The sequence below is a fragment of the Octopus bimaculoides genome, chromosome 20 (assembly GCF_046866305.1).
Source record: "Octopus bimaculoides isolate indiv1 chromosome 20, ASM4686630v1, whole genome shotgun sequence".
In the NCBI taxonomy this organism is placed as follows: Eukaryota; Metazoa; Mollusca; class Cephalopoda; order Octopoda; family Octopodidae; genus Octopus; species Octopus bimaculoides.
The window spans coordinates 35203500-35224680 of record NC_142947.1 but is presented as its reverse complement, the minus strand read 5'-3'; the positions used below and the strand labels follow the sequence as shown (position 1 = coordinate 35224680).

General features: G+C 37.8%; 1 protein-coding gene across 2 annotated transcripts in view; it reads right to left on the bottom strand.

Moving 5' to 3' along the window:
• Positions 1 to 21181, bottom strand: part of LOC106876102 (uncharacterized) — a 568067-nt gene that overhangs the window by 236532 nt on the left and 310354 nt on the right. Inside the window, exon 1 of one of the 2 annotated variants that reach the window (XM_052975102.2) lies at positions 9704 to 10248. The exons of the other annotated variant lie outside the window; for it this stretch is intronic. The gene's annotated coding sequence lies outside the window, so the exon portion shown is untranslated. Of the gene's footprint in view, positions 1 to 9703; positions 10249 to 21181 lie in introns of those variants that run through there. 2 annotated transcript variants of the gene reach the window in all.

Here is a 21181-nt window from a genome sequence, read left to right as displayed (position 1 = left end):
TGTTGTAGTTAGAGTCAGTAAGAATGTACTAACTATGACTCCAACTCCAACTGAATGTAGTAGTAGTGGTGGTGGCAGTGGCGCTAGTAATAATAATAATAAACCTTTCTACTAAAAGCACAAGGCCTGAAATTCTGGAGAGGGAGCTAGTCAATTACATTGAACCCAGTGCTTATCTGGGACTTATTTTATGAACCCTAAAAGGATGAAGAGTAAAGTCAACTTTGGTGGATTTTGAACTCACAGTATAAGGACGGATGAAATGCCATGAAGCGTTTTATCTGGCATGAGTTAGCACAATTGTTAGCATACTGGGCAAAATTCTTAGCAGCATTTCATCTGTCTTTATGTTCTGAGTTCAAATCCTGCTGAGGTTGCCTTCCATCCCTTCCAGGGTCAATAAAATAAGTCCCAGTTGAGTAATTGGCTAGCCCTCTCCACCAGAATTTCATACCATGTACCTACAGTAAAAAGGACAATAATTATTATTATTATTATCATTATTATTGGTATTATTATTATTATTATTATTATTATTATTATTAAGGCAGTGAACTGACAATATCCTTAGCACAGAGGACAAAATACTTAGTGGCTTTTCGTCTGTCATCACATTCTAAGTTCAAGTTCTGCCAAGGTTGACTTTGCCTTTTAGCTTTTTGTGGTCAATAAAATAAGTACCAGTTGAACACTGGGGCCAATGTTATCGACTTACCCTCTCCCTTGAAAATGCTGGCCTTGTGTGAAAATTTGAAATCACCATTATTATTATTTAAGGTTGTGAGCTGGCAGAATCATTTTGTGCTGGACAAATTACTAAGCAATATTTTGACTGTCCTTATCTTCTGAGCTCAAGTTCTCCTGAGACTGTGTTTGGTTTTCATCCTTTTGGGATGGGGGGGGGGGGGCTCAATGAAATATGTACCAGTGAAGTACTGTGGTCAATATAATTGACTAGACCCCTCTCACAAAATTTCAGGCCGTGTATTTAAAGTAGAAAGGATTATTATTATTATTATTGAGTGAGAGAGCAGTGCATGCCATCAAAGTGACACTGGAGTAAAATATACGAAGCCCATTATACCCATCATGACTACCCATCTGATAAGGGTTATTCATCATCATCATCGTTTAACGTCTGCTTTCCATGCTAGCATGGGTTGGACGATTTGACTGAGGACTGGAAAACCAGATGGCTGCACCAGGCTCCAATCTGATCTGGCAGAGTTTCTACAGCTGGATGCCCTTCCTAACGCCAACCACTCAGAGAGTGTAGTGGGTGCTTTTACATGCCACCGGCACGAGGGCCAGTCAGGCAGTACTGGCAACGGCCACACTCAAAATGGTGTATTTTACATGCCACCTGCACAGGAGGCAGTCCAGCGGCACTGGCAACAACCTCACTCGAATTATTATTATCATTATTATTATTATTATTATTATTATTACTATCATAACTAAGGCATTGAGCTGGTAGAATTGTTAGCACGCCAAACGAAATGCTTAGCAGTATTTCATCTGCAGTTACATTCTGAGTTCAAATTCCACCTTTCATCCTTTCAGGGTCAATAAAATAAGTACCAGTTATACACTGGGGTCAATATAATTGACTAGCCCCCTTCCCCAAAAGTTTTCCAGGCCTTTTGCCTAGAGTAAAAATAATAATAATTATTATAACTAAAGTGTGTATATGTGTGTGTGTGTGTGTGTGTGGTGGGGTTAAATATGAACAGTCTGTTTTATTTTCTTGTTGTTGTTTAGTACCAGGTGTGTGTACATAAACAATCACTCACACACACACAGAGAAACACACACATATACATGTGCATGTCTTCGTGTTTGTGTTTGTCCTACCCCCTACCACCACTTTGCTTGACAACCAGAGTTGGTGTGTTTACATCCCTGTAACTTAGTAGTCTGGCAAAAGAGACCAATACAATAAATACCAAGCTTAAAATAAACAATAAGTACTGGGATCAATTTGTTCAATTAACACTCTTCAAGGTGGTGCCCCAGCATGGCCGCAGTCTAATGAATGACAAAAACAAGTAAAACATAGAAGATCTCTCTCTCTCTCTCTCTCTCTCTCTGTCTCTCTCTCTCTCTCTCTCTCTCTCTCTCTATATATATATATATATATATATATACTTTATTTAAAAGCAGCAGAAATATAACAAAAGACTGTTACTCTGAGTTTCACGTTCCCGTTCATCGGACAGTTTTGTTAGAAAAAAAAAAAAAAATATATATATATATATATATATATATATATATATATATATATATATATATATATATATATATATCTGTGTGTGTCTTTGAATCTGTGTTTCTCCTCTTACACCTTCTACTGCTTGACAACCAGTGTGGGTTTGTTTACGTCCCTGTAACTTAGCGGTTCAGTAGAAGAGACTAATAGATTAAGCACCAGCCTTAAGAAAGAAAGTACTGGGCTTGATTTATTTGACTAGAAGTTCTTTGAGGTGGTGCCCCAGCATGGCCGCAGTCTAATGAATGAAACAAGTAAACGATAAAAGATGAAAGATATCTATGCGTGAGTGACTGACTGACTGAGTGAGTGTATCTCTCTTTCTCTCTTTTACTTGTTTCAGTCATTTGACTGCGGCCATGCTGGAGCACCGCCTTTAGTCGAGCAAATTGACCCCAGGACTTATTCTTTATAAGCCTAGTACTTATTCTATCGGTCTCTTTTGCCGAACCGCTAAGTTACAGGGACGTAAACACACCAGCATCGGGGGGACAAACACAGACACAAACATATACACATATATATATATACATATACATATATACTACGGTCTTCTTTCAGTTTCCGTCTACCAAATCCACTCACAAGGCTTTGGTCGGCCTGAGGCTATAGTAGAAGACACTTGCCCAAAGTGCCACACAGTGGGACTGAACCCGGAACCATGTGGTTGGTAAGCAAGCTACTTACCACACTAATGTACATGAGCGTTTGTTAGCAACTAATAATACTTCATGTTGCTTGCATTGTAATTCTTGTTGGTGGCATTGGTCATCACAGAAACCCCCAGAAGCGTTACCAATCACCCCCCCCCCCCATACATACACACGCACACACATCTGGAGCTTACTCATCACATGTAGTTCTGTAGTTCTGTTTCTGTACGCTAAGGAAATAGACTTTATCTCATACTGGAAACTGCTTGCTGTAGACCACCACCACCACCACCACCATCAACACCAATACTACCAGCATTACAAATACACACACACACACACTCAGAGGGATGATGACAGATCGATAGAGATTCTGATTACTAATCAAATCATCACCATCAGCCTCCTCTATCCCCTCTTCCTCCATCATATTCCTCACCACCACCATTGTTATCACCACTTCTTCTACCACCACCACCACCACCACCACCATCATCATCATCACTACCAATACTAGTTTTCTTCCACTTTTATTGTTATTACCATCATCATGTGCAGGCATAGTTGTGTGGGTTAAGAAGCTTACTTTGTGACCATGTGGTTTCAGGTTCAATTCCACTGTGCAGTACCTTGGCCAAATGTTTTCTACTATATCCCCAATCTGACCAAAGCCTTGTGAGTGGATTTGGTAGACAGAAACTGAAAGAGGCCCACTGAATAAACACATGCATGTGTGTGTGTGTGTGTGTGTGTGTGTGTGTGTGTGTGTGTGTATCTGTGCGCGCATGTGTGTGGCTTTGTCTTGACATCATTATAAATGAGTTGTAAACAAGCCACATCATCATCATCATCATCATCATCATACATGCAAAATCATTCGGTTCCAGTCTTCTGTGGAACACATGTTTGGCCATGTGGAACACATGGCCAGACATGTGGAACACACACACACAAAACTAGACAAAATGCTTAGTAGCATTTGAACCATTTTTATGTTTTGAGTTCAAATTCCACCAAGGCTAACTTTCTCTTTCACCTTTTTGGGGGTCAATAAAATAATTACCAGTTGAATATTGGGGTCGATGTAAACAACTTTCCCGTCCCCTCAAAAACTGCTGGCCCTGTGCTGAAATTTGAACTCATCACTTTCGTTATTATTGTTAGAAGGCCAGCATATTTGAAGGAGGGGTAAGCAGATTACATCGACACATCGACCCCCCCATCTCCCACTCCCAGGGCTCAGGTAGTATTTATTTTATCGACCCTGAAAGGATGAAAGGCACAGTCAACCCTGAGGCAGTTTGAACTCCGAACATATAAAGACAGTAGCAATACTGCTATTAACAAATATCATTATTGTATTTACTTGTGTATAAGCCATACCATACTTAATTTAGTGTTAAATCCTGGTACAAATTTTTTTCCCCTTCATTTTTAAGCTCGTTATCATAAATGACGACATTAATTAGACTTGCATGTATCAACAAAGCCAATAGCCATGCTGAAACAATTTTATTGACATAAAAGCTTAATTACAAACAATAATTTGGAGTACTATTACTAGTATCATTGAAAACAAGGAAATAAAATTGTTATACCAATTACAACTTGAAAACAAGGAACTACACAAGATTTTCTATCCTAACGGTTTTCCCTTTTTAACCCTATATTTATACACTATTGTACATAACTTTATTTGCTTCATATTTCACTGTTCCCAAAAAACGAATTATTTCGCACTCTCTCAAAGTTCCTAAAGGTATAAAAAACAACTTTCAGGAACAATAGTAGTTTATTGATGGAGGAGTTTGTAGTTTTTTCTCATATCGAAGTTCGATAAGTTGAAAAATGTTATTTTATAGTATGCAGTTAGCAAATATATATATATATATATATATATATATATATACATACATACATTATATATATATATATCTTTTACATGTTTCAGACATTTTGGACTATGTCCATGCTAGAGTATAACTTTGAATGATATAGTCAAGCAAATCAACCCCTGTACTTTTTTGAAGTATGGCACTTACTCTATCAGTCTTTTTTGCTGAACCACAAAGCTACAAGGACAGAAACAAACCAACAATGGTAGTTAAGCAATGGTGAGACTAGCACAAAACACACACACACACACACATATACAAAATGACATGTTTCCTCACAGTTTGTTAACCAAATTCATAAATTCCCTCACAAGGCACTGGTTGGCTAGGGACCAGAGTAGAAGACACTTGTCCAAAGTGCCTCTCAGAGGGACTGACCCCGAAACCAGTCAGTTACAAAACAAGCTTCTTAACCATCATACAACCATGCCTGGGTATTAATTAAAAAAAAATAATGTAATAAATATATAATAAATTGTTGTGTGAAATTCAATGCAACCTGTTAATATCAAGTGAAAGTTGGATATTAAAGTAAGTGACTTGTATTTCTCCATGGTTAAGAAATTAGTCAAGCTTGGTTCTTCTGTCCAACTTAATTTGTATTTTTGTGTTACTATGATATCCCTGGAAAGACACAGAGTTGTTAGCATTGCAAGGCAAATGCTTAACAGCATTCTGTCTGTATTTACATTCTGAGTTCAAATTCTGCAAAGGTTGACTTAGCCTTTTACCGTTTTGGGGTCAATATAATATAAGTAGTAGCTGAGCACTAGGGTTAATGTGATCAATTTATCAACCCACCCCTTCTAAAATTGCTGGCCTTGTGCCAAAATTTGAAACAAATATGATATCCCTGGTGCAGGTATGACTGGGTTCAATCCCACTCCATAGCATCTTGGGCAAGTGTCTCCTGCTATAGTTCTGGGCTCACCGAAGCCTTGTGATTGGATTTGGTGAATAGAAAATGAAAGAAGCCAATCATGTGTGTGTGTGTGTATGTGCTATCTCCATGCTTTGACACTGCATGATAATGGTAAAAAGGTCTCATTGTTATGCTTCCAACATTCTGTGAAAGCATCTGGTCATGGAGAAATATAACCTTACTTCAAATATGGTATTACTTGGAAGGTTGATGGTAGGAAGGTCAGTCAGCTATAGCAAGTCCACTTGAACAAATTCTATTCAATCTAGGCGAGCATCAAAAAGTGGATGTTATAACTATGATGTTGATCATCATCATCATCATCACAACAACCTCAGATGGTTGACCAAGATATAAAAATGTCACAGACAGCATGGCTGTCAATGATGAAGTTAACAGTGAGACATCATAAATAACATCTGCAGTGACTTCATCACAAAAGCTATATACGACCAACAAACCCTTTGTGGACTTACAGTGCCAGTAGTATAAACCACAAAGAAGCAAAATTAAACAAAGCTGACAAGAATGTGTGGCAGCCCTTCATGTTAAGTAATGTTGGCTGTAGTAATAGGAATATTGTTAACATATTTAATGATGAGGACATTAAAATAATAAACAAGAAACTATTATTATTATTTTTTTTTTTGGAAGTTTGGAAACAACTCTGGAATATTCCAGTATTATTGTCTTCATCAGTGACTGAAACTTATAAACAGTAATAATAAGAAATGATATCAGTGAATGACTGATATTGCTCTCACTTTTACAGGCAGTTTGGAGACAACTCAAGACATGTTCCAGTATTATTCTGTCCTCATCAGAAAGGTACAGTGTAGGAAATTATTTCAGATACACTTTTCTTTTGCCTTTTGTGACAGACATATAACTGCATAGTAGGAACTTGATGTTATGGTGTTGATACTTTTCTGAGAGTCATTTGAATAGCAAATGGAATGAAGAATTTAAACTATATATTTACTTGTGTTAAGGTCATACTAGTTTATACTTGATTTTAACTGGTAAAACTGAAATGCAACATATACATGGGGCAAAGCTAAAACAATTTGTACCAAGAACTAACACTGAATTAGGTAAAGGTTATGTTGTAGCAAGAGTCATTGACACCCCTACAAATTATATACCAGTAAATATGGTGAATTGATTACTTTGATTCAGCTGGTAGTTTTAATAATCTCTTCTGGTTACAATAATCCTTTAAATAACACTGTGTAACAAATTTTGATTTATTTTTTTTTTGTCTTTGGTCAGTAAGTGTTATTTCCTATTTGCCTCTATCTAGAAATCAAAGGAAATGGTTCTTTTCAAACTTTGCTTTTGTGACTGGACATCAATGTTTTGAAACTGGCCTATTTTCCATTACATTTCAAACAAATTCAGGGCTGAATTGCTGAAGCAGAAATATTGTCATGGCAAATATTCTACTCAATACCACAGATTTGCTTGACCATAACCACTTGAGTATGTCCTTAGTGGCTGACACTATGTGCGTCTGTGATCATGAGCAGGAGTAGTGGGGGAGCATCATAACCATGTGTTGAGAGGGATTCTTTGGGGTTTGAATAAATATTGTAACAAAAGCAAAGTTTGAAGGAGATATTAGCCATTTCTCATACTTTCTAGGGATAAGCAAATAAGAAATAACAGCTGCAATGCAAGGACAAAAATCGTGTTACACTGTTACACATTTATCTTCTTGCTTCACAGTAGACAGCAACACCCAACAAAGCAGTGGTTGTATGGCAGTTGGATTACCATCTCCTCGACAATCAGAGAAAGAAGAAAACATTAGTTATATGGGACACTGCTGGTGAAGCAAGGATGAAATATCCAGCAATCTCCTTTTCTGGAAACCTATGCATGGGCATACAGGTATCAGTAGAACAAAAAGAGCATATATTAAGTAGCTTGTGGAAGACACTGGATAACAAGTTGAAGATATGAAGACTGCTAAGAAGACTGGGACATCTGAGGTGGAAGAGTTACATTGATCCAGGCAAATCACCCAACTAGACAGCTATGGATAGATTGTGATGAACAAAAACACAAGAAAGTTCTAGCAGTCATGTTTTACCATAGTGTATTAATGTAAACTAAGTGACTATAATACATGTTTCTTACAAAAATATTCAGGCCTCAAATACGCATTTGGTGGGTGTTAGTGGGGAAAAAGAATAACATCCCCTAAAAAGGTTCATGTGTTTCCCCATTCTTCAGCGCTTCTTTGTTATCACACAAGGTAACTTTTATCTTTGACTTGCTTCAGTCATTAGACAGCGACCAGGCTGGGGCACCACTTGGAATAATTTTTAGTCAAATGAATCAACCCCCCAAGACTTTTTAAAAAAAAATGTTAAGCCTGATACTTATTCTAACAGTTTACTTTTGGTGAACTACTAAGTTATGGGGAATAAACACACCAACACAGGTTGTCAAACAGTGGTGGCAGACAAACACTGACACAAAGATATATACACACACACACATATGTGTGCGTGTGTATGTGTGTGTATATATATATATATATATATATATATATATATATACACACACACATACATACACAAGCTTCTTTCAGTTTCTCTCCACCAAATTCACTCACAAGGACTTGGTCAGCCTGGGACAGTAGTAGAAGACACTTGCCCAAGGTGCCACACAGTGAGACTGAACCCAGAACCATGTGGTCGGGAAGCAAACTTCTTACCACACAGCCACTCCTGCATATATCCTTTTTTTTTCTTTTCATGAGCCTTTTTAACATGTCATTTTATTTTCCTTCAATTTTTATGGGCTGTCATTCAAATTATAATTACTAAGAATTCATTTGGGAAAAGCCTTTTCTTCTTTTTCCATACTAGATGTGAATAGCCATGCAGACCCCTCCGTAGAAATCTGTTCTGCCCACCCCTCTCTCATAGTAATCCCATCATCCGTGATGCCGATCACCCGTCATACCCCAAGACTTGTAGACCGGCGAACTGTACAGAGACATCAATAGTACAGGTGGTACGAAAAAAAATAAGCACCCAATCCACCCTGAATGAGGTTGGCGTTAGGAAGGGCATCCACTCTTAAAAAACCTAACGAAGAAATGCCCCTTAAGTTTCTTCTTTTTTTTTTTTCCAAGTAGTTATACCTCAACTTATGTCGTTTCGAGTTACGTTTTTTTTCTTTCGATTTTACGCCGCTCTTTGAAAGAAATAAATCGAAAAAATAACCCCCCCCCAACTTCAGTCGATTTATCCCACTTTACGTCCATCTCAGCGAATATAATTAAAAGTATAAACATTTTTGAAAAACACGTCAAAAAGAAAATACTGAAGTTGAATATCAAATAAAATACACGTGAAAATATGTACAAACCGTTTATTAAAACAGTTATGAGCTAATAAAGTTTTTTAAATGCTTTTCGTGTTACGTCGTTTTTCGAGTTAATTTGTATGTCTTGGAACTAATTACCGACATAAGTTGAGGCATGCCTGTGTATTGACGACGTAAAGCGAAGTGCGATCATCACAAGAGAAGCTCAAAAGGCAAAAAAAGAAAGTAATAAAAAGAAAACCCGAAAAACAAACAGGATCACTAGGTCGACTCGCCGGGTAGCTTTCTCAGGCTCTTAAGACATGCATCAGAAGAATGATTAAGAAAAAGGAAGAAGTAAAAATAGATAGATTTGTAGGGGGTCAAATTAGTCAAAACAAACATCACACACACACACCCAAAACACAAACAATTTTAGGACATTGCTCTTGAAAATTTATAAATAAAAAAGAGTCTAGTAAAAACAAAAGCGCACACGGACACAATACACACACACGTTTTCACATATACTCTAGTTTCAAAGTCAAATAAACCTCGTAAAATCACACACACACACAGAGGATATTGGAACACACTTTAAAGAAAAAAATAAATATAAATAAACGTTATTTTTTTACTCTACCTTGTAAGTTATTCCCTTTTGTTTGACTTCTTCTTATCAATGTTATTTAATCTAATTAGTGCAGTCGTTAATTAGAAGATTATTTCATTTCTTTTCCCTTCTTTTTTCTTTTCCTTTTGTTTTGGAAGCCCTCAACTTGCCACTTAATTAAAAGCTAATCACAGTTCGGCAACCTTTATGAGTGAAGTAAGGAGAGAAAGGAAAAAACAAAAAACTTTTCCTCCTGTTCTCTGAGAGTAACAGTAGTACAAGTAATAGTAATAATAATGATAATAATAACGTTTGTTTGTATTTTCTTTTTGTCTTTCTTTTATTCTTTCTTTCTTTCTAAAATGCACTAGGTTTATCAATTTGTAAATAAGAAGCGAGCAGCGTGTTGTCGATTGCTTGGTGGCGTGTGTATACTAACCATTTTTGGCTAACCATGTTTTAGCTGCAGTACCATGTGCTTACTCATGCTGGATAATAAATATACGTAGAGAACAACAACAACAACAACAATAACAACAACTGACTCTCTCCTCTTTTACAAACAGGCTATTTTTGGCTGCAGCTTAGAAAGAAGTCTCCCGAGCCAGCAAAATTTCACACACATCTACAAACGTACACAGACACTAAACAGCACGCCAAACGCTCACACATTGACTGTACATTCACACATAAATACATACATATACATACATACATATATACATGTATGTATATATATATGTGTATATATATATATATATATATATATATATATATATATGTATGTATATGCTGTTCTTTCGTCACACGTACATCTTCCTAGATTACGTACACCACACAAAATACACGCGCGCGCACACACACACACATATATATACACACACACACTCGCACTCATTGCTAATTATAAACTAAACTAGTCGCAATCTGTTCAAGACTGGGACATTGAACACAACACTTACGAACGAAAGGAACTGGCATACACACGAGGATAAACTTATCTCTCTTATTTATTTATTTCATTTATTTATTTATACATAAACTACATGTTTGTGTATATGTGTGTTTGTGTGTGTGAAAGTAACAAACAGTGAGCGAAAACGCAGAGAAAGAGATACACACACATTATAAACGCGTACGAGAAATCTTATAACGAACTCTGACAAGATTACACATATATCCAAATACATATTCTTTTACTCTTTTTACCTTGTTTCAGTCATTTGACTGCGGCCATGCTGGAGCACCACATTAAAGGGGTCTTTTTTTAAGTCGAAGAAATCTGCTCCAGGACTTATTCTTTTCCAAGCCTAATACTTATTCTATCGCTCTTTTGCCGAACCGCTAGTTTACGGGGACAAGCGGTGGTGGTGGGGAACACAGACACGCATAAATACACACATATATATATATATATGGGCTTCTTTCAGTTTCCGTCTACCTAATCCACTCACAAGGCTTTGGTCAAAAGACTGAACCCGGAACCATGTGGTTGGGAAGCAAACCACATAGCCACGCCTACGCATATATATATATATATATATATGGATGTACATGTAATCAACTCTGTATTTAAAAGTTTGGATCTTTTCTGTTTGGCTGCCAAAATTTCAAAACTGAAAGTTTGTTGAAAATTTTAAAATTTGGTACATTAATGTAGTTTTCCAAGCTGAATTGCTGGAGTTATTTCACTTTTTCCAGAAAAAAAAAAAAAAAGTTATAGAGGTTTAAAGTTTGATCATCTTCACCCAGTCAGGAAACAGGATTTGGAAGCTGTCATTTTGTGCGTGACTGCATATTTTGTCAACATTCTGAAAATAGCACTTGTGTTTTTACATGAAACCGTAAACAAATGAATTACGCACGACATGTAACCCTTCATAACTTTATTACTTTTTGGAATTTTCAGAAAATTTTTGTGAATTTGTATTCTACACGCGGGACTTATACGATTATACTAAAACAATTATGGGAGTGCACGATTTAAGACCTATTTAGCTGTTATTTTTAGCACACCTCACAACAACCTCAATGACAACCTCAATGACAAAAAAAAAAAGAGTAAAGAACACGTATTGTGTAGTTTTTAGCATTTAATATGCATTTAATGCGATAAACAGCGCATTACAAATGAAATATTTCTCAAAATAAGAAACTTATAGCACAAACTTAAAAGATTTATTCAAAAACAAAATAGTACATTACAAATTAGATATTAAAAAAGAAAAACATCTCAACAATCTTCCCAGGACCATCAACCTTAACTAGATAACGGAGCAGGTCTTCCGCACATGCTTCCCTAACATAGCTGTTATAATCAACAGCTGTTTAATGGCTCATTCAATCCTTCAACATTAAACCGGACTGAAGTCAATTCCTTAACCCATGAGTAAAGGAAAAGCGCCCCGGTCCAAAGAGGAAGGGTTGCTACCTTCGAATCATGTGCCTTTCCTCACCGACATAGACTCCATGCATCCTTGATGTGTGCATCGCCAATGCATATTCCTATCACGTTTTCTTGTACTCATAAAATGCTTCTTCGTTTTGCATAATTTTCTTTTGGGTATAAAACACTTTTCTTGCAAGTACGAAACCGCATCTTCCTCTGCTGCGTGATTTAAGACCTATTAGGCTGCTTTTATTTTTTAGCACATATGACAACCATCTCAATGGCTAAAACATATTAAACAACACGTGCTTCCTCGCAGACAAAAGTGTTCTCATGTTTAGCTTGTTACTATGGCAACAGGTATAAATGCGTCTGTGGCTTACGTTTGGCTAAAATTACCCCAAATTTTCAAACTTTAATAGCTAGTAACTCTTTATTTATTGATTTATGGCGAAAACGATTTTCTTGGCATTGATTAGCATATAAAAGCATATCATTACACCGAATATGAAATCAATTCGAATAAAAAATTGAAGAGATTGAAAATTGGCAGCCTAACAAAAAAGATCCAAAAGTTTTCCGCAGAAAACATAAACGTCATTTAAGTGGCTCTGTGGAAGCTATGATGTCAAAAGTTTCTTATAGCAGAAACTGCTGTAAGCAAACGAATGTTCTTTTGTCATTCGTTAAGTGAAATTACGCTATGTGCTCTCTTGATGGTTTTCTCGAAAGTAAAAAATAATAGTTCTTAGTTTCGCCATGCCTAAACGAAATCATAATACATACATGTGTATGTATCTCTCCATTGTTTTCTTTCCTTATTGTTTTCTGTATAAGATCATAGGTTCGAAACGTCGAAGACTTCCATTTTTCCTGAGCATCAAACTAATACACATTGTTTGTTGTTCCCTCACTTGTCTCTGTTTCTGTCGTCTGCTTTTAGTACAATTTCGAACTACACACATACACTTTTTCACACCGGTCGCGTAACCGATCGCTCATAAATTCTCTAGTCCCCACTGGTACCCGTCTGGCTATTTGATACCTTTCTAATAATTTAGGATTGCCCTCTAAGCGTTACCAACCATTCGTTTTTTTTTGGCCCTGAGGCTGTATTCTGTTTGTTTCTGATTTATTTTGTCTTTGTCCTTCGTCCATCGTTTTGAATTACATTTATTCACTTTCGTATGTCTACTTCTATATTGCCTGTTATCCATGTGTTACTTGTTCTCAGTCCAATATTCTCCGCAACTTTCGCGGGCACCGCCAGCATGGGAAGTATCATCTCAGTCTTATCATTAATGGTGCGAAACTGAGTAATACTATCTGGTTGATAACCGATGAAGAATTGGGGGCCTTTCTGTGTCCGTCTTCCGTCTGTTTGTGCACTCAGAATACGTTTTCCCGTTCGTCTGCGCATTCATTACGTTTTTTTAAAATTCATTTTTCGTTTGTGCATTTACTATACATTCCCCTGCACAATAAAGCTAGATACACAGGTATAGTAAAAAGATACACACACACACACATATACATGCGTATGTATGTATGTATGTATAAAAATGAACAATATCTATGAACAAAGGGCAGAAAAGACAGTAGTGGATACCATAAGTAAAGCTGTATATTTTATAGAATGCTGATTTTACATGGAATGGTTTTAGATTTCTTACTAAATCGATTGTGAATTCCCAACAACATCCCATCGTCATCTTTTCTCCGAATATATTTTTTTATCTTATTCATCCTTGAGCAGAATACTGTTGTTACATCCGGGTTTCTCTTCTGCTTGCATTCTTTCTCTTCTTGGTCAAGTGATTGAATAATAATATTTTTTAAAAAACCCGAGTTTCTAATTTTATTGGTTCCGTTTTGGCAGTTAAACTTCAACCCACTTCACTCATCACCAGGAACATTGCTCCTTTATTTATATTCTACAAAACCTTCCACGATCGTTTTTCTGCTAAATCTTGTTTTTTTTCTTTTTTATCTTGACTCGTTTTTCTGATAGTTCACGTCCTTTTGCCGGCGTTGTCCCCTATTTTAAAGGAAATTTTAAATGTCTAATTCTAGTAGTTTCTTTCCTCAAAATATCTGTCTTGTGGAACTCCCTTCTTTACTGTTTCGCTGATCGATTTAATTTTAATTGTCTAAAATCGTATATTGGTCGTTTTATGTTTCTTTTTCGGGTAGAATTCAACAACAAAAGCATTTGACAACATCATGCAGTAAAGTACGGATCAATTGGTTGTCAACTTCAAATCCGTTATCTTCAGGGCCTTCTCATTTTGTAGAAGAGATGGATTTTGACAGCGATGGTTTAACCATCAAACAAAATAAGTGCTTACGGTATGAAGAGGTGGGGGAGGGCACCACAGAAATGATAAATGGTTTACGGCACAAAATAAATCACTTTAAGCTTCCTAAAACAACATTCGAAGTGGTTTATATGATCGGAAATATAATTTTGAAGTGTTCATGATGTCATAATGAGGATCTTATCAAAGACTTGGTGATTAAAAATGGCAGAAGACTGTTCGAATATAAACAAAGTGGAAGTGTACAAAAATAAACTTTATTTTCCATCTTGCTTTTAGTTATGTTTCATTCTATTTTTTACTTTTCATCGTTTACTTGTTTCAGTCATTAAACTACAGCCATGCTGGAGCATTGCATTGAAGAATTTTAGTCAAACGAATTGAACCCAGTACTTTTTGTAAAACCCTGCTACACTGATACGGAGAATAATAGATGCATGACGTCCGTTTTACACTTAAAGAACAAACGGAAACAGTGAAATATCCACAGAAATACGAAATTTCAGTGGGAAAATCCCCACTTAAAAATATCCTCCACCACAAAGCGAAGAATTAGGTAAAGAAATACTTTTTCTTTTATTTGTTCCATCATCAGATTGCGGCCATGCTACAGCACCGCCTTAAGAGGTTTTTCAGTTGAATAAATCGACTAGTACTTGTATTTTTCTATTTTTAACCTTGGTGCGAATTCTATCGGTCTCTTGGGTCCGAACTGCTAAGCTACAGGGACGTAAATAAACCAACATCAGCTGTCAAGTGGTGGGAAGTGGGATTGACAAACACACACACACACACACATATGTATGTGACGGGCTTCCGCACAGTTTCCATCTACCAGATCTGGTCACGGGGCTATAGTAGAAGATACTTGTTCAGGGAACTGAACGCGAAACCAAGTGGTTGGGATTCATTCCCCACCTATCACCGTTTGTATTGTGTTGTCCCCTTGTCCACGTCATTGTCACGATCATCCACACTCCAACACCAGCCAGCATCTAGGAATCCCTTACACACACACACACACAGATCCTGTCCCATCCCAGCATGATGTACCGCCTCCCTCAGCTGATAGTCTAAGTATCCTTACGGCGATATTCGTAGGAGTGGCTGTGTGGTAAGTAGCTTGCTTACCAACCACATGGTTCCGGGTTCAGTCCCACTGCGTGGCACCTTGGGCAAGTGTCTTCTACTATAGCCTCGGGCCGACCAAAGCCTTGAGTGGATTTGGTAGACGGAAACTGAAAGAAGCCCGTCGTATATATGTACATATATATGTATGTGTGTGTATATGTTTGCGTGTCTGTGTTTGTCCCCCCAACATCGCTTGACAACCGATGCTGGTGTGTTTACGTCCCCGTAACTTAGCGGTTCGGCAAAAGAGACCGATAGAATAAGTACTAGGCTTACAAAGAATACGTCCTGGGATTTGAAATCACTAGTGTAGCTAGAGTTTCTGCTGCCCGGGGGTAACTAAGGGGCTGCCCCCAGGCCCTTACAAAAAATACATATTGGCTGAAGCAGACCATATTGGTTAAAGCCCTCCACATAAAAGTGCCGCTTCGGGTGACCGCTCCCTTCGTCCCCCTCTAGTTACTCTAGTGTTTGAAATGTACTTTTACCTGGGAAATGCGACGTGATGGTCACAACTGAAACGCCTTTCACGTTTATTCCGAGACTGGGCAACCGTTTTTCGAGAAGTGGGGCCGCATGAAACATGGATCATCATCAAGTAGGTCACATTACTAAAATAATTCAAGGTAATTTTTTCCGTGGGAGTGCCATTCAGAAAGTCCGGCGGGCCGCAATCGGGCCATAACTGGTCTACTCGATTAAGGCTAAACAACAACAACAGTTGTTTCTGAATCATCTACCCACCATCTCTTTGTGCGGCAGCAGCTCGTGTTGCTTTGATGGCTCTCACCACCACCACCACTACCACTAACTTTCTACACCATCATCATCACCACCACCACCACCATCATCACTACTACAACCATCACCACCACCACCATCACGCCCATTGCCTTCACCACCACGACCACGGCGACCATCACCACCACCACCACTAACAATTCTACACCATCATCATCACCACCACCAACAATTCTACACCATCATCATCACCACCACCACCAACAACAACAACAATTTTACACCATCATCCTTATTACAACCGTTACCACCACCATCACGCTCATTGCCTTCATCACCACGACCACGGCGACCATCGCCACCACCACCACCACCACTACCACCATCAACATCAGTACTATCACCACCACCACCACCACCGCCGCCAGTTCTCGCCTATCCCTCCCCCCTCACTCATTACGTACGCAACACTTTTACTACACACTGCATGTCTCTCAGTGGAAGTAGGAAGCGTGAAAGAGATAAAGATAGAAGAAAGCCTGTTTAGATAGCAAATCTTTTTATTTATTTACACACACACACAAACGCACATTTATTTACTTATTTATTTATCTATTTATTTCTTCGAGAAGTGTGAATCAGCAGGGTCGGTATTCTTGCAATACGTACGTGTATAATAAACCTCTCTCATTCTCTCTCTCTCACCACTCTTTTTTTCTTTCTCTTTCTCTCTGGTTTACTGCCGACGACGCCGCAGTTGCTGTTGCTACTACTACTGCGAAGAAAGATGTGTCTTGTCTGACTGCTGTTCCGGTTCAGAGGTTCACGGAGTGCAGCCAAGATGTTCAGTTCGAGCTAGAATCACAGTCAACTGCATATTTTCTTACTCTTTTACTGGTTTGGCAGTCATTGGATTGCGGCCGTGCGGGAGCACTGACACGAAGTGTAATAAACACACACACACACACACCCTAACCCTAAAACCCGAACCCTAACACTAAAACCCCAACCCTAACCTTCGCCGATAGTTGTTGTTGACAAACAACGGCACTAATTTTATTCAAGGGAAAAGATCCAATTACACCGCTAGAACGTCTTGTTTACATTCCATAGCAGTAATTGTTTTCACCTCAATGGACGTCAGTGATTGGTTGAAATTACCAAAATACGACAACTTTTAACATGAAATAACTTCGAATACAAAAATTTTTCTCTGTTCTATAAGACAAAATATACAAGTATACGAAGTTTTAAAGTGTTTCGGTAGAAAACACACTAAATAAAAAATAAAAAGTGGCGCCCGCCAAATTAGAAAGATCCTAAGGCTATAATAGAAGACACTTGCCCAAGGTGCCATGCATTGGGACTGAACCCAGAACCATTTGATTTGGAAGCAAGCTTCCTGACCTTGAAAAAGAAAAGAACTGAATTTCTAATCTATTATTTTATATTCAGCAGTTAAACCTCAATGTCATATCAATAACAAAATGAAGAAGATGAAAGCGGCACAAATGTAAGGTTTCGTCTCAGATGAAACTTCAGTCCATTATAACACAAAAGACTACAAAGAAGGAAAAAAAGGGGTTTTACAAATTCAAAAGATGTGGATTGATAGGCACAGGCGTGGCTGTGTGGGAAGAAGCTTGCTTCCCAACCACATGGTTCCGGGTTCAGTCCCACTGCGTAGCACCTTGGGCAAGTGTCTTCTACTATTGCCCCAGGCTGGCAAAAGCCTCATCATTTGGTAGACGGAAGGAGAAAGAAGCCCGTCGTATATATGTATGTATGTATAAACATACAGGGTGCGATGAATAAACTATTGTCTAAATTATGCAAAAATGTGTGTGTGTGTGTGTGGGGGGGTTGTATGTTTATCCTCCCCCCGCTTGACAACCGATGTTGGAAAGCTTATGTCCTCGTAACTTTAGCAGTTCGACCAAAGAGAACCAATAGAATAAGTACTAGGCTTACAGAGAATAAGTTCTGGGGTCGATTTATTCGACTAAAACCCTTTAAGGTGGTGCTGCAGCATGGCCGCAGTCAAATGAATGAAACAAGTAAAAGAAAAAGAGAATTGACAGAAAGCTTTAAGGACTGCAATTCAAAGAGCGAAAAGAAACAAGAAAGAGTTTCAGATTTTGAGGAAAGAAGCTAAAACAATTAAAGGACTTTGACTAACATGAAGCTCAGCAGAGAAACGATGCGCCTTGGAAGAGAAGCGTGAAACATTCTTTTCTACTCTGGGCACAAGGCCCGAAATTTTTGGGGAGGGGGTCCAGTCGATTAGGTCGACCCCAGTACGCAACTGGTACTTAATTTATCGACCCTGAAAGGATGGAAGGCAAAGTCGACCTCGGCGGAATTTGAACTCAGAACGTAAAGACAGACGAAATAAGCGTGTAACACATTGACACGTTTGAAGGTCTATACTCTTTAGAAAACATGATGTTCACACCACCTAGAGTTAGGGTTGACTTGGAGGGAAAATCCTTTAGCTTACATCCAGTTTGCATTTCATTTTCAGATTAAAGTATACTTTTGGAGTAGAGTGTCCTTTGTAGGAATTAAAGTATTGAGATGGAAAGGAAATCTTGTTGCGTTTTTGACATGATCATTTTGAGGATAATGTTTTTAAGTACTTAGGTATAAAATAAGCATTAATTGTTACAATCTTACATGATAACGCAAGACAGCATATTGCTTAAGTCGCTCAGGAAAAGATTATAGTACTAGATATGGAAGTTTTGTCTCATCCTCTTTACTCTCCTGACGCCTCCCCTTAACGTAGTTCTCAGAGAGATTCAGTGTGACACAGAACGTGGCAAGGCTGCTGTCCCTTTGAATTACAGGCACAACTCATTGTCGCCTGCTGAGTGGGATGGAGCACTGTGAAATAAAGTGTCTTACTCAAGGACACAATGCGCGGTCGGATATCGAACTCACGCGTTACGATCGTAAACCGAATACCTTAACCAGTGAGTCACGCGCCTTCACTTCCTTCGTTCGAAACGTTGTATGTCAAACATAAATCAAAGTTTTACGAGATTAACTGACTCTGGAAATTGTTTGTCGGTCAAGTGGCCTCTCATATTCCCATGTCAGTAAGCGAATTTGTTCAGTTAGAAAAGAAGGACATTTGAATTTCAAATACATCATCAACTCACTGTTCGGATTCTAATTTCATAAGTTCACTTCTAATTCTCTGAATCTTCACACCCACTCTTTCCTACCGTTTACATAACGTGCTCTTTCTTTTTGCTTTCTCGTTTGGTCTCTTCTGCAGACAACTTTTAAATAGTTATTCTGTTAACCAATCATTTCCGAACAAAGTTTCATGTGTAGATAATATTTCAGGAAGCAGACAGCCTCATTCACTCTTTGTTAATTTTTGAATTAGTCTTGTTCGCTTTTAATGTCTAATCCGCGATTACCATTAAAAAAAAAAAAACATATATAACAAACACTTCAGGACAGATTGAAATATCTTGGTGCACTTTGTACATAAATTATAAAAGGAAAATCAGGCTAAATGCGACATCAGTGCCATTTCAATTACTATTTAGCTATATCAGCTAGCAGCCAATGTTTACACGAGGTGACGTGGATATTTGCTGTTGACGAAGCTAACAAGCAGAAATCTAGGTCCAACAATTTCACCACCAATACTGGGTAACCTACGCCTGCTGGTGATATTTTTCTGTGCTTTTAACATTATACGTCTGTAAGAGATACTTTCTTAAGACGAATATCGCAGTTTAGAAGGCTTTCAACATATACACACTTTATGTATACAGATCACTAATTTGAAAAGTGGTATTTATATATTTTAGCCCATAAACAAATACAATTTTAACAACAGAAAATTATTAAGTACTAACTCATTTATTCAATAAATGTTCTAAGAACATAGTTATCAAGGCATCGTATGTTGTATTTCAGTTTATATGACCATAAGAAATGCTATCCCAAGGCAAATACCGCAGTAACTGATCTATTGATAGTATGTATACATTAAGTATGATACATAGATGGCTATTTTAATTTAATACTGTCTTAGTTGCGTATACGGAATTTTTATTCAGCCGGGCGGTTCTTCCCAACATCAGTGAATGTTTTAGTCACTTTTTCCACTAGCAAAGGCGACGATTTCTCGTCCAAGCATATGGTCGGCTGCGAGTATGTACCATTGAAAAAGTCCAAATACTGGAGCGAATTTTTGTTTCTTGATATTTGTTGCGTTCATAATAGATGCCATCTCAGGACGAATGTGACAATAACTGGCCTATCGACATCAAGCATACATTAAGTAGGACGCATAGACGGCTGTTTTAAATTTTTGTTATTTTCATGACAAACATGCCGGTGTCGTGTCGCATTGTCTGAAAACCGATGATTTAAGTTATTTGTGCAGTTGTTAGCAACGAGACGTTAGACTACCAGATACTACTATAGCTTTGGAGCACTTGAAGGAAAAAAAAAACTATAGACAAAAACACATTTCTAGAAGTTGCAAAAGAAAATTAACGAAGGAGAATAAAAAAACTAAGATATATTACTATAATACTTACGAATTGTCACGGATTATTAAAGATGACTAAGCGAGTGTCGTAGATTAAGATATATGACTTGGGTAAGTATTATAGATTATAATATGACTTGGGGAGATGTCATATATTAAGATATATGAATTGAGTGCCACACGTTAAAATATACGACTTAGAGATGTGGTCTGCAAAATAAAATACGAAAAGAAAAAAAAATACTTGTTGGCTTCGTGGTTTGCTTCTTGTGTTCATTTCAAACAGGAGGTGTATGCGTGTGTGTGTGTGTGTGTGAGAGAGAGAGAAAGAGAAGGAGAGAGAGGGAGAAAGAGAGAGGAAGATAAAGAAATAGAGAGGGAGAGGAAGGAAGAAAGAAAGAAAGAGAGAG